At 33.3% G+C, this 12500-nt stretch overlaps 1 protein-coding gene and 1 long non-coding RNA gene across 15 annotated transcripts in view; one reads left to right on the top strand and one right to left on the bottom strand.

The window, feature by feature from the left end:
- The window catches only part of LOC122636337 (plasma membrane calcium-transporting ATPase 3), an 88591-nt gene that overhangs the window by 74230 nt on the left and 1861 nt on the right, over positions 1–12500 (bottom strand). The window lies entirely within an intron of this gene.
- Positions 4036–12500, top strand: part of LOC122636355 — a 15335-nt gene continuing 6870 nt past the window's right edge. Inside the window, exon 1 of the long non-coding RNA XR_006328919.1 lies at positions 4036–4072. This is a non-coding gene — a long non-coding RNA (uncharacterized LOC122636355). The remainder of the gene's footprint in view (positions 4073–12500) is intronic.

Genomic DNA, 12500 nt, shown 5'->3' on the forward strand with positions numbered 1-12500 from the left:
CTCTCTCTCTCTCTCTCTCTCTCTCTCTCTCTTTTTCTTTCTCTCTTTCTCTTTCTCTCTTCCTCGTTATAAAACAAACTTTAGAAAGATCCAGGGCTTGAAAAACGGGTCATTAAAAATTGTCACCGAGTTTTCTAGTTTCTTAGAAATTCATTTCACAAGAAAACATTTCTAATCCTTTTCCCCTCGTTCTTTTACTCTCTCTTTCTCTCTTTCCTAAAATATTTTATCCAGATTTTCGGATGAATAATTTTCAATGAATAAATTTCAATAATAACGACGAATCAGGTCGTTCCTAATCGTCACTGAATATCTTTTAATTTTTCTTTTTTTATTTTTTTTACATGACATTTCACTAGAAAACGCTTCTAATTCTTTTCTCCCTTCCTCCCTCTCTCTCTCTCTCTCTCTCTCTCTCTCCTTTCTCTAAAATACTTCATGTAAATTTTAGAATAACGTCAACTAGTAATAATAGATTGGTGTCATTAAAAAAATGTAATCGAATTTTCTACCATCTTTAAAGACAATAATAATATCATCTAATGATATAATCATATATATATATATACATATATTTTACTTTGCAAAATGAATGACTTATTTTAAGGGCACCGCTCTGTAAATGTGTATATATATATATATAAAGTATCATTCATTGTAATAGGAATTAATGTAGCTGGGACGATCGATCCCAGTTCTTATACAAAAGTAAGTTACTGGAACGTAACCTAAACAGGTCATAGAGCTGTGTTGTACGGAATAACGATATCTCTCGAACGTAGAGAACGTGCCACAAAATCCGTACAGGAATAACCGATATAGGCGAGTGTCATCGGATATCAATAACGGCACAGTTACCCTTACACGTTGTACTGCTGTGACTGCCATTGAATCGGCCACGAGAAAAGTTAATAACGATCTTGCATAGTCGATAAACTCGAAAACTCGATCCTTTTCTCTCTCCTCTTTCTTTCTCTCTCTTTCTTATCTTATTGTTAATCAGCTTTTGTAAAAACGTAAGATAAAGAGACCAGACTAATTAATATTCTTAATAATTAAAAGATCCCTTTCGTCTCAACGTTTTAACGTTATAACAAACACTACATAATTATCATCTAAGTATATTTTCTTCAAAAATGAAAATAAAGAGAGAGAGAGAGAGAGAGAGAAATGTTAGCGTTTTATCAATCCAATTAATTTATATAACTTGTCTGTGCGTTTGCTATCAAGAAAATAAAATTTGTATAATGTGAATGTATAATATATGACAGTACAATGTTTAATATGTACACATATGTATATGAGTGGGTCTATCTATCATTTTCGAAAATTGGAATCCGATTTTCATAGACAGAATAGAAATTAGATGGATTAGAATATTGATAGTGGTCGGAAAAGTGTCTCCACCTATGTGGTGAGAGATTATTACCAATACAGATTATATTTTATATATAATATATATATATGTCGAGTGTGGTAATATTATGCGAGTTAATTTTCTGTTCATAACAAGTCCACTTATCGAAGTTACACGACAGCTAAAGAGAGTAAAGGAGTGAATAAGAGAGAGCAAAGGAAAAAAAGAGAAGGGAGCGAGAGAGAGAGAGAGAGAGAGAGAGAGAGAGAGAGAGAGAGAGAGAGAGATAGAAAAGAGGTAAGAGAAGAAGTGCGCATGCGCATACTTTTCTCCGGCTCGTACCCTTTTACGCGATCGATTCTTAAAAAGCAGCCAGGGATGGCTTATCGCGTTTCACACTTATCTCTGTTTGTTTTACGCATCTGAGAAAAGAAAAAGAAAGGGAAAGAAGAGAGAGAGAGAGGAGAGAGAGAGAAAGAGTAAAAGAACTTAATTTAGATCACTTTCGTTTTTTTTTTTCTTTGTTCTGTTTTTTTTTTTATCGATTAAGTATACACATTTTGATATTCTTATTGTTAAATGAAGAGAGAAAAAGAGAGAGAGAGAGAGAGAGAGAGAGAGAGAGAGAGAGAGAGGGAGAAAGTAAAAGAACTTAATTTAGATCACTTTAATTCTCTTTATCTCTCTCTTTCTTTGTTTTTTCTTTCTCCTTTTGATACGCATACTTTGATAATTTTATTACAAAATGATCGAGATAAATAACTTGGAAAGTGGCACGTGTGCAAATGTCCATCGAAGTATGTTTGAAGTTGTTAAGACAATGATAAAATTTCTTTAGTTTCGATTGAGAGAAAGAGAGAAAGAGAGAGAATATCTCGTTCTAGTTCTATATTCTGATAGAGATAGAGGATGGTCCAGTTTTCCTCTGGTCGCATCGCGATAACTAAAGATGTCCTGTTTTCTTCGTAAAATTTGGCAGACATACGTATAGAGATTTCCAAGAGTGTACCTAGTTGCCTAGGCTCATGACCCACTTTAAGAATTTTCTTGGCTGAGAGATCTTTTATGAATTGTTACATCGTTGGCCATTTTAATATTCGACTTGTACTAATTCGCTTCGGTTAGTTATATCGTTTAGATAATAAATGAATGTAAAATTTTCTCGAATGTTGTTGCCCGTGTACCTTACTGACAATGATTTATTAATCATTTATCAATTTTTATATTTTCGATAATATCAAATATTAATTAATAGGAAATGTTTTAAATAGATCGTAGATTTTGTAGTTTATAAATGTTCGATCGTGATCATTTATAAATTACAAAATCATTATTATTTATATCGTAATAATAAGTCTAAACGATTAATAATTTCGCTCGGTCGAGTTTTACGAAAGTGAGATCATTTATGAATTATTATCATCGTCATATCATCGGTCGTTTTAATATTCGATTCGTGCTAATTGTTAGAACTAAACAAATTTTCCATTCTGCGAAATTATTAAATTCTCAATAATTTTAATATTTGACTTCAATTAATCGTCGGAACTAAACGAATTGCATAACAAAAAAGGAATTATCGCAAATATTGTTCGAAACGAATAATAAAATTATTGGATCGTCGAGAATTTGAATATTTGACTCATATTTAATTGTCAAAATTAAACGGATTACGTAAAAAAAATTTTATTGCGAATTTTGCTCGAAATAATTAATAAAATTATCGGATCGTCGATAATTTGAATATTCGATTATCGTCGATATCATTCCAGTTAAATAATAAACAATCTAACAGACACAGACGAAAGAATTATCACACGTAGATGTTGGCCAAGCTTGATCACATCGAACACCCACGTTATTTAGACTATCTATTTGTCGTGTCTGCTTTGTATAAAAAAAGAAGAAGAAGAAGAAAAAAAAAGAAAAAAAAGAGGAAACATATAAAACGTGGTGCGTCATTAATTAATGCGCTCTGAAATCATACATCCGTTTTATGACTTCATGCGCATGCTACTTATATATATATATATAATATATGTGTGTGTGTATATATATATGTGTGTATCCAATGAAACCTCTTAATTAGTCTGACACAATGTGTCGATGTTAATATCTCGCTTAAAAAAAAAAAAGAAGAGAAGCAACGTGATAATCGTCTGCTCCGAAGTGTCGCCATCTTGATTATCACCCAATTAGCAGATATCTTTTTTTATTCTTTTATCTTCTTTTTCATCCTCTACTTTATTCTTTCCTTATTCGTTGAATAGTAGGAGGACACGTATACACGGTTGATTTTAAATGAAACTTAGAAGAACGCCATATTCGCGCTGGTAAATCATCCCCTCTCTCTCTCTCTCTCTCTCTCTCTCTCATCGCGAATAAATCACGAGGTCACGCACGCTCCTTCGAGAGAAAGAGAGAGACAGAGAGAAAATGAAAGAAAGAAAGAGAGAAAAGAGAGAAAAAAATCGATCGAAGGTTTTAAGGGATACGCGTTTAACCACGAACAATTTTATGTCGCACAGTCGAGGCTTCTTTCAAGCTCGGGAAACTTTAAAAGTGTATCTCATCGTCCGTGATGTCGACGATAAACGAGCATAATACATACGTATAAAGGATCACGTGGACTATACACTCTCTCTCTCTCTCTTTCTCTCTTTCATATATACCAACTTGAGAGAGAGAGAGAGAGAGAGAGAGAGAGAGAGAAAGGTGTAATAAATGACGAGCTTCTTCGAAAAACATTGAACATAGGAAGTGGCGGCGTATAATAGTAAAGGTCAGCGAAATAAAGTTACGGACTGTTTCGATCGAAGCTCTGACCGGAATAATAAAAAAAAAAAGGAACAAAAAAGAAAGGGAAAGAAAGAAATAGAAAAAAAAATACGATTACCTATGACGTAAGCAGTTGTCAGGACGATTGTTTTGTTTGCTTTTGTTTCTTTCATATTACTTTTTTTCTTTCTTTTATCATCATCGTTATTATTATTGTTAATAATATTCGTAGAAGTTCATAGTTCGAATGTAGAATTAATAGAACGACACTTGATAGTAATTTGTGTTCGTGTTTAGAAGATAAAAATTAATTATACGTATGATATTTTTTTAATACGTTGTTGTAATTTTTTCTTCTTTCTTTCTTTCTTTCTTTCTTTTTTTTTTTCTTTATCAATTTTTTTTCTATCGCGTGAAGATGCTGACTAGATAAAAAAGAAAATATAAAAATATGCAATTATGACGTGAGCAGTTGTCGGAATGATTGTTCCAGATCTTTTTTTTCTTTTTTCTTTTTTCTTTTCATTCCTCTCGAAGTATAGTTCGATGTAGAATAAATAAAATGACTTGACATATAATAATTCGTATTCGTATTTAAAGTGTACAAAAAAAAAAAAGAAAAATGGAACTAAGAGAAGAAAAAGAGGAATTAAGTAATATTTTTAAACATTCTTTTTTTTTCTCTTTTTTGTTTCCGTGTTTTTTTTTTTTCCTTTTGATAAATTTTTAATATCATGAGGATTAATCGAACGTCAGGAGAACGGACGTGTTTCATTGACGGGACACAATTTGGCAATTCGCCGACGTAGCACATTATTTAACGACCAGCCTAGCCCGAGACTCGTAGAATCGTACATAGGTTTGTGAGAAACGGAAAATCTAGTTTTCGGTTGTAAGGTTCTCTCTTTCTCGAGAGAAAGAGAGAGAGAGAGAGAGAGAGAGAGAGAGAGAGAGAGAGAGAGAGAGAGAGAGAAGACGTATATAAATTCTATCCTCTTAACCTCGCTATAAAATCCAATTTTGAATCACAGCTATTTAACTCTGCGAGTGTTAAACTCGTATTTAAGAACATGTATATATATATATATATATTTAGTACATTACATATATAAATACATATATATATATATTTATATAAACTGGTATTTAAGAATATATGTATATATATATATATATATTTAGTTGATAAGGTATCTAGTTTACGTTTCTTTATCAAATAGTAGAACATTTACTTCTGGAAACATAATCGAAATCGTTTCATTAAAAAAAGTTATCGTTGGTCGCATTACTCTTGCGAATTACTGACGCAATTAAATACTTATCATTGTCGAGAAAAAAAAGTGCAAAGAAAGAAAGGAATGGAAGGAAAGTAAAGAGAAAAAGAAAAAAAAGAAAAAAAGGAATGAAAAGTATAGAACAAGTTAGAACTGGCTCGTAAGACGAGCGTAAATTCTATTAATAAAATTATAGGTCTCGGTCGTAAGTATAGCGCTCAGAACGCTACTGATTTTATTCTTATAATGAAGTACCAACCGAAATGAATTGATTCTCTCTACTTAGAAATGACAAAAAAATAGAAACAATTTCCTTTTTTTTTCTTTCTTTTCTTTTCTTTTTTTTTTTTTTTTTTAAATAACAACAAACGAAATCGAATTTAATTGGATAGTATTAAATTAATCTCCCCGAGTTTTCAGAACTTTAGTGATTTTATTTTGAAACGATAATAACAATCGAACGTTAGAATAAAAAATTACTAAAAAGAAAATTGATCAAATCAAATCAAATCAAATCAAATTAAATAATATCGAAAAAAAAAGCAAAAAGAAAAAAGTAACATTAAATGAAATTAATATATATATATATACATATATATATATATATGTATATGAGATATTATATATCGCTCGATGAGATCAAAACGAATGATTTTACTAACGACACTGAAGTTATCAACAATTAAAACGTTTATCCAAAATCCAAATTATTTTCATCATACGGTATAAAAAGAAAGAAGAAAAGGAAAAAGGAAAAGAAAAAGAAAAAGAAAAAGAAAAAAGAATGTAATAAATGTCTCGGAAAAAGAACCAACAAAAAAAAAAAAAGAAAGAAAAAGAGGAAGGAAAGGAAAGAAAAGAATAAATAATTGATCTTTAAAATCGGCTAGAGAAACTTTTGGCCCACCCAGTAGAAGAAGAAGAAGAAGAAGAAGAAGAGGAAGAAGAAGAAAAGGAGTAGAAGTAGAAGTAGGAGTAAGAGTAGGAGAAGAAAGAGGAGAAAGGAGAGAAGGGTAAGAAGAGGAGAGGGTTCGCATTTTATTGGAGCAGAAGGAATTCTGTCGTGGGTCACGAGTTCGACATGCCCGATTTAAAAATAAAAACGTAATGCTTAACGTCAAGAGATCCGCGAAGAGTCACGAGCCCGAAAACGAAAATTTCGGTGTAGAACGGGAGTAGGAGAAACGTAGAGAACGTTTTTTTTTTCTTTTTCCTTTTTTTTATTTTTTCTTTCTTCTTTTCGTTCTTTATTCTCTCGATGACGTTATTGTAATTCGAGGGTGCAATGTCGGCGCGAACTATGCGTAGTAGAGAGAGAGAGAAAGAGAGAGAAAGAGAGAGAGAGAGAGAGAGAGAGAGAGTATCGCGTGACCAATTGCAATTATCTATCGTGCCACGCTTCGTGATTATCAACAATGAAGCTTTACCACCAGCAGACAACATATTTTTGCATTCATAGGATCTTGTGATATCTAGAGAATGAATAAGAGAGAGAGAGAGAGAGAGAGAGAGAGAGAGAGAGAGAAAGAGAGAATGAAAATCGATAGCTCGTTATTTCTTTCTTTCTCTTTCTCTCTCTCTCTCTCTCTCTTTTTTCATGTTCTTTTCTTTTTTTCTTTTTTCCCTTCAACGGGAAAAATAACTTTTCAAATTTATCGAACGAAAGTGGACTTTTAATTAAAAACCACTTACTTTACACCGATCTTATCGAATAAATAAATCGAAATACGTCACTCGATCGATCTACGATCGATCATTCAAACTCACGCGAGACACTTTGTTTTTCTTTTCTGTCTTTCTCTCTCTCTCTCTCTCTCTCTCTTTCTTTCTTTCTTTCTCTTTTGTATATCTATCTATCTTTCTTTCTTTCTTTCGTTATCTTACTTTCACCGATCGTTAAATTCCTTAATCCGACAACGCACCTTCCGATGTAATCGATTTATTACGTCAAAGATATCATCGACATTAACGGGGTTCCCCCGTTGATTGATAATAACAAGGTAACATTTCACCTCGTCCTACTTTTCGAATCATCCATTAAAAAAAAAAAAAAACGCGTGAACTTATCTTTTCCCCTCCCTTACCATCGTCGCCATTCTCACCCCCCCTCCGCACCTCCATTCCATCTCATTGCTCGACTACTTTTAATCTACATACAATCTGGAAATTGAAATAAGTACAATTAAGTAGGTATTAATTTTATTTTCATTAGTCAAGGCAATCCGAATGTAGGTTAGTTTCTGTATATAATTTATCTTGCATCGTTTCCTTTGCTTTTCTTTTTCTTTTTTTTTTTTCTCTTTTCTTATATTTTGTTTTATCCAATCTACCGTATCTATAGTGGAATGGTAGAAATTTTGTCAGTAGAACGAAATTTACAGAAAATCCCGCGTCACAGATGAAATGTTTTGCAGATGACGTTAGAAAATTAAATGAATAAATGATAATTAAAAGGAGTTAGCGTCGCGATTACTTTATTTAAAACAAATAAACAACTTGATCGAGGTGAAAGAAAAGAGAAAAGAAAGAAAGAAAAAAAAGAGGTAGATAAAGACGTAAGTAGACAGATCAGGTGAAACTATGATAAAGAATTAAAGTAGAAAAACTCTCAACATTTTCTGCACAGCCATACTATCCTCGATGTAACAAGACTTCCTTTCCGATTACCCTGACATTCAAACTTCAAGTACGCGTTCACATTTGATTAGTCTTTTCTTTAACAAACTTTAAACACGATCGCTTCAAAAATTTATAAATTACATTTTACTACAAAAAGTTTATTAAAAAGAAAAAGAAGAAGAAGACGAAGACAAGAAAAAAGAAAAGAGAAAAGTACAACTTGACGGAGATGAAAAGGAAAAAGAAAAAGTAGATAAAGATGTAAGTAGACAGACCAGGGTCTTCTACAATAGCTGGAACTACAGCGAAGGAAGTAAAACAAGTAAACCGTGAACACATAGGAACGAAAAACATTTAGCTCGACCTATAAACACCTCCTAGGCTCCAGTGCTTTTCCAAGAACAAAGTCATCGATTACAATAGCCCTGGTTACGATCGTATAAATCTTAGTCGTTTTAACGTTAACGCGTTAACTCGTTTGTATTTTCTTAACTTACACAGACGTATATATATTTGTATAGAGATACAACCTAGTCTTCTCTAAATGTTACTAGCTGGATCAAAAAATGTTTCTAGTTAACAAAAAATTATTTTCAATGTTTTTCTTTCCTTAATATATATATATATATACACACATATATTTTCTTTTCCTAATTATCAAATTGTAAAACTAGAGAAATGTCGTAAACTTGAAATTAGTCTTTAAGAACTTTTAACACACCCTATACGTGGGCAACATAAAAGCAAGTATAAAAACATGGCAAAGTGAAGGATAAAACCTAAGGCATGGAAGATATCACGTTCGAGCGCATCGATACGTCTATAATATTGATAGTTGGACAATTTTAAAGGCCAAGCGCACGGTCGGACGGATCAATAAGACAGTGGTAATATCTCAAAGTAGTAGGTCGCGTGATAAAACGTTGAATTATAACGGTGTGCCAAAGTACTCGAACGACGGCCTCCCGCAGCCGCCTCAAACATCCCCGACCCCCGACCTCCGACCCCGACTCCGACCCCCTTCGAAGGAGGCAGCTTGCTTTCAATAAATATCAAGAGTTTGACGATGTCTACATCGGGAAAAAAAATAAACCGAAGATTTCGAAAAGATAAAAAGGAAGAAAAAGATAATAGAAAGAAAACGCTGATCTATCTATAGCAATTTTTTTTGTTTTCTTTTTTTTTTCTTTTTTTTTTTTTTTTTGTTTCGTTTTTTTCTCCTACATTTTAAAGGATCTATTACGTATGTTGCGTATTAATTTTACATATGTTCACGTGTCATTTTTATGTTGTAATATTTATGCAGTATACGTTATGCAGCGATGACGTTATAAAGTAATTTAAATATTTTTCATAGATATTAAATGATATATATATATATATAGTTTATATATAATAAAAATATTGGAATAATCGAATCATAAATAGGATAAAATTTGTGATAGACTAAATTTATAAAAAGAATGTATACGACAATACGTAGTGGATTCTTCTAGGAGGATCTAGTTTAAAAGAAAAATTTATCTACTTTTTAACGGAACGGATAAAGATTCTAATTCCGAATAAATTGATTCTAATCTCGAACTTTATCGACGATAATGACTTTATTCTTTTATCTCTATTTTCTTTCAAATGTCCTAACGAATCTATTAGAAATATACGAATATCTATCTATTGGATGAAACGAAAAAAAAAAGTATTTCGTGCGCCTAAGGAGAAAAATGAAAGGAAGAAAAACAACAAGAAAAAGAAATAAGAAAAGGAGTAAGAAAAGATAAAGAAAATCTTGAAATTGCAAACGAATGCAAAACGATATGTGAGCTGCTCTTAGCATAAGACATCGAAACGACACGTTTGGATAAGTCTCGAACCGGTACGTGGGTCGATCGACCTACATACATACATAGATAGATAGATACATATATACATACATGCACCCAAGTATGGAGGATGAAAAGAGATAAAGAACGATCACACGATGAGAAAGAGCTCTGGCTCTTGGTATCGTTCTTACCGGAAACGGAATGAAACTGTTTGATGAACGCCTTACCGATTGACCGACTTTGTTCTGAACGGTTAAATCGTTCGGTTTATAAAAGGATAAAAAAAAAAAAAATAACAGAAGAAAATAAAAAAATAAAAAAAAAAACGTAAGATATTTTTAATATGTAAGATTATTTTAATATGTAAGATGCTTTTTAAGGAGGAGTTGAAATAATTGCTTACGTTAGATAAAAGAAAAAGAAGAGAAGCAACAAAAATAAAAAGAAATAAAAAAAAAGAGATAATAAGACGGATCTTTGATCTCGTAGAAGGATCTGAGATAGTACCGGGGATGATCTCTTGGGTGATTTAAAAAAAAATCGATCGCTCTTACCCGAGACTTACTTTTTCTAGGCTTATTTTTTTTTTGCTTGCTTTTTTCTTTTTCCTCTTCTTCTTTTACGTTTTTTTTTTCTGCAGATTGTAAAAAACTAACGAGTTTCTGAATTAAAAAAAAAAATCGTTTAACACTTAGCCGTGACCTTTTATTAATCCAATTTTATATTTTGCAAATTTTTAAACTAGGAGACTAGAGTGAACAATTTTTGGTCTTAGATATAGTATATCGTTCGAGGTAGCAGCTTTCAATTTCCTCTGAGCGAGGATACCAATTTACGTTGGCAGGATATTAGGAAGGAATGATTCTCTCTCTCTCTCTCTCTCTCTCTCTCTCTCTCTCTCTCTCTCTCTCTCTCTCTCTCTCTCTCTCTCTCTCTGTCTTTCTGAGAAACTAGAATTCCACGTTTACTTGTAGATTTTCTGTATATATAGATCGTATCACCACCATCGTCGTAATCATCATCGTTGTTCTTTTTATTGCAAAGGCAAAATGAATTATAATCGAGGAATTTTTTTCATATGTAAACCAAACGTCCACAGTTTATATGAGAAAATACAAAGAGAAGAAAAAGAGAAGATGATGGTAAAAAGAGGGAGAGAGAGAGAGAGAGAGAAAGAGAGAGAGAGAATGAGATAGAGATAGAGAGAAGCTGTAAAGAATTTCCGATAGAATCCTTGAAACTGTGCATCTACCGTAAAGATTCTTTCCACCTACAATTCTCTTCCAACTCCTTTTCAGCCGATACTACCAGTATGTCTACATAATTTTTCTACGATCCGTAGATATGTAATATATACGTAGATATATATGTATAAGACATCGTTGGAGATATATGTCTATATCTATGTATATCTATGTATGTACATACGTATGTATATATCTAGGAAAGAATTCGAATAGAATGAAAAATAGAAAAGAACATATATAATCCGGGTGAAGAAACTCGAGTGTTAGAGAGATGCCATAAGGCATATATACTTCTCTCTCTCTCTCTCTCTCTCTCTGTATATATATATATATATATATATATATATATATATATATACATACATACATACATACATACATATTTCTCTGTATCTGTCTCCGTCTCTCATCTTCGTTGGTACCAAGAGTACGTGCCAAGACGCGTTAACGCGTTTCCAAGAATCCCCGCCCGGTATTGCCGAGATTTTATCAATTTCTTTCCGAGTCCGCGAATGTGTTAGAAGTGCAAGAGAGAACCGCGTCATAAATATCGACACGGTTGTAGCTACTCTGTATCCCACATTCTTGCGCGCACGCTCCTACTCTATACTTCGTCGTGTTCATCGTCTTCGTCGTCTTCGTCGTTTATGTTTCAACGAGAAGTTTGGAATTTCATTAGAAATTTAGCGATAGAGAGAGAGAGAGAGAGAGAGAGAGAGAGAGAGAGAGAGAGAGAGAAGGGAGATGCAAAGAGAAACGGAGGAAAGAGAAAGAGAGAGAGAGAGAGAGAGAGAGAGAGAGAAGAGGAGAGGAAGGGAAAGAAGGATTAGATCGGTGAGTAGGCCCCACGGCTTGGAAAATGTAAGTGAGTCTAGGTCAGCCGTGTAGGGTCGATACCATGAAAGCAGGACAAAGGCGGGTCTCGCTCGTATCTTGCCATCGAGGAACGCATCGAACGGAAAAAGAACAAAAGGGGGTGGGGTCGGGGAAGAGGAGAGCTGAGGAGGGGAAAGGGTGGAGTGAGGCCTCAGGGGTAACCCCCTTGGCTTATCGTGCTTATTCTTTTACTCTTACGACGGTCATATCTTACGATAAGAGAGGGAGAGGTAGATAACGAGAAAAAGAGAAATATATACATACATATATACGTATATATATATATATATGTATATATATACACACAAAAGGAGGAAGAAGAGAACGAAATAAAGTATTCGTAATAAGGTCTCCGTTATTTCCCTTGGAATAGAACATTTCGATAACGGAGCCACGAGGCGGCGAGATCAGGAACATTCTCGAGCAAAACCGCGCTCAGGGTACTGGGGATAATGCGCCTGCTCGATCCCGGGACACACTGGGACTAGAACGCTCGTACGTGTTCTAGAGGAGCAGCAGAAACAGC

This window comes from Vespula pensylvanica, chromosome 21 (genome assembly GCF_014466175.1).
Source record: "Vespula pensylvanica isolate Volc-1 chromosome 21, ASM1446617v1, whole genome shotgun sequence".
NCBI lineage: Eukaryota > Metazoa > Arthropoda > Insecta > Hymenoptera > Vespidae > Vespula > Vespula pensylvanica.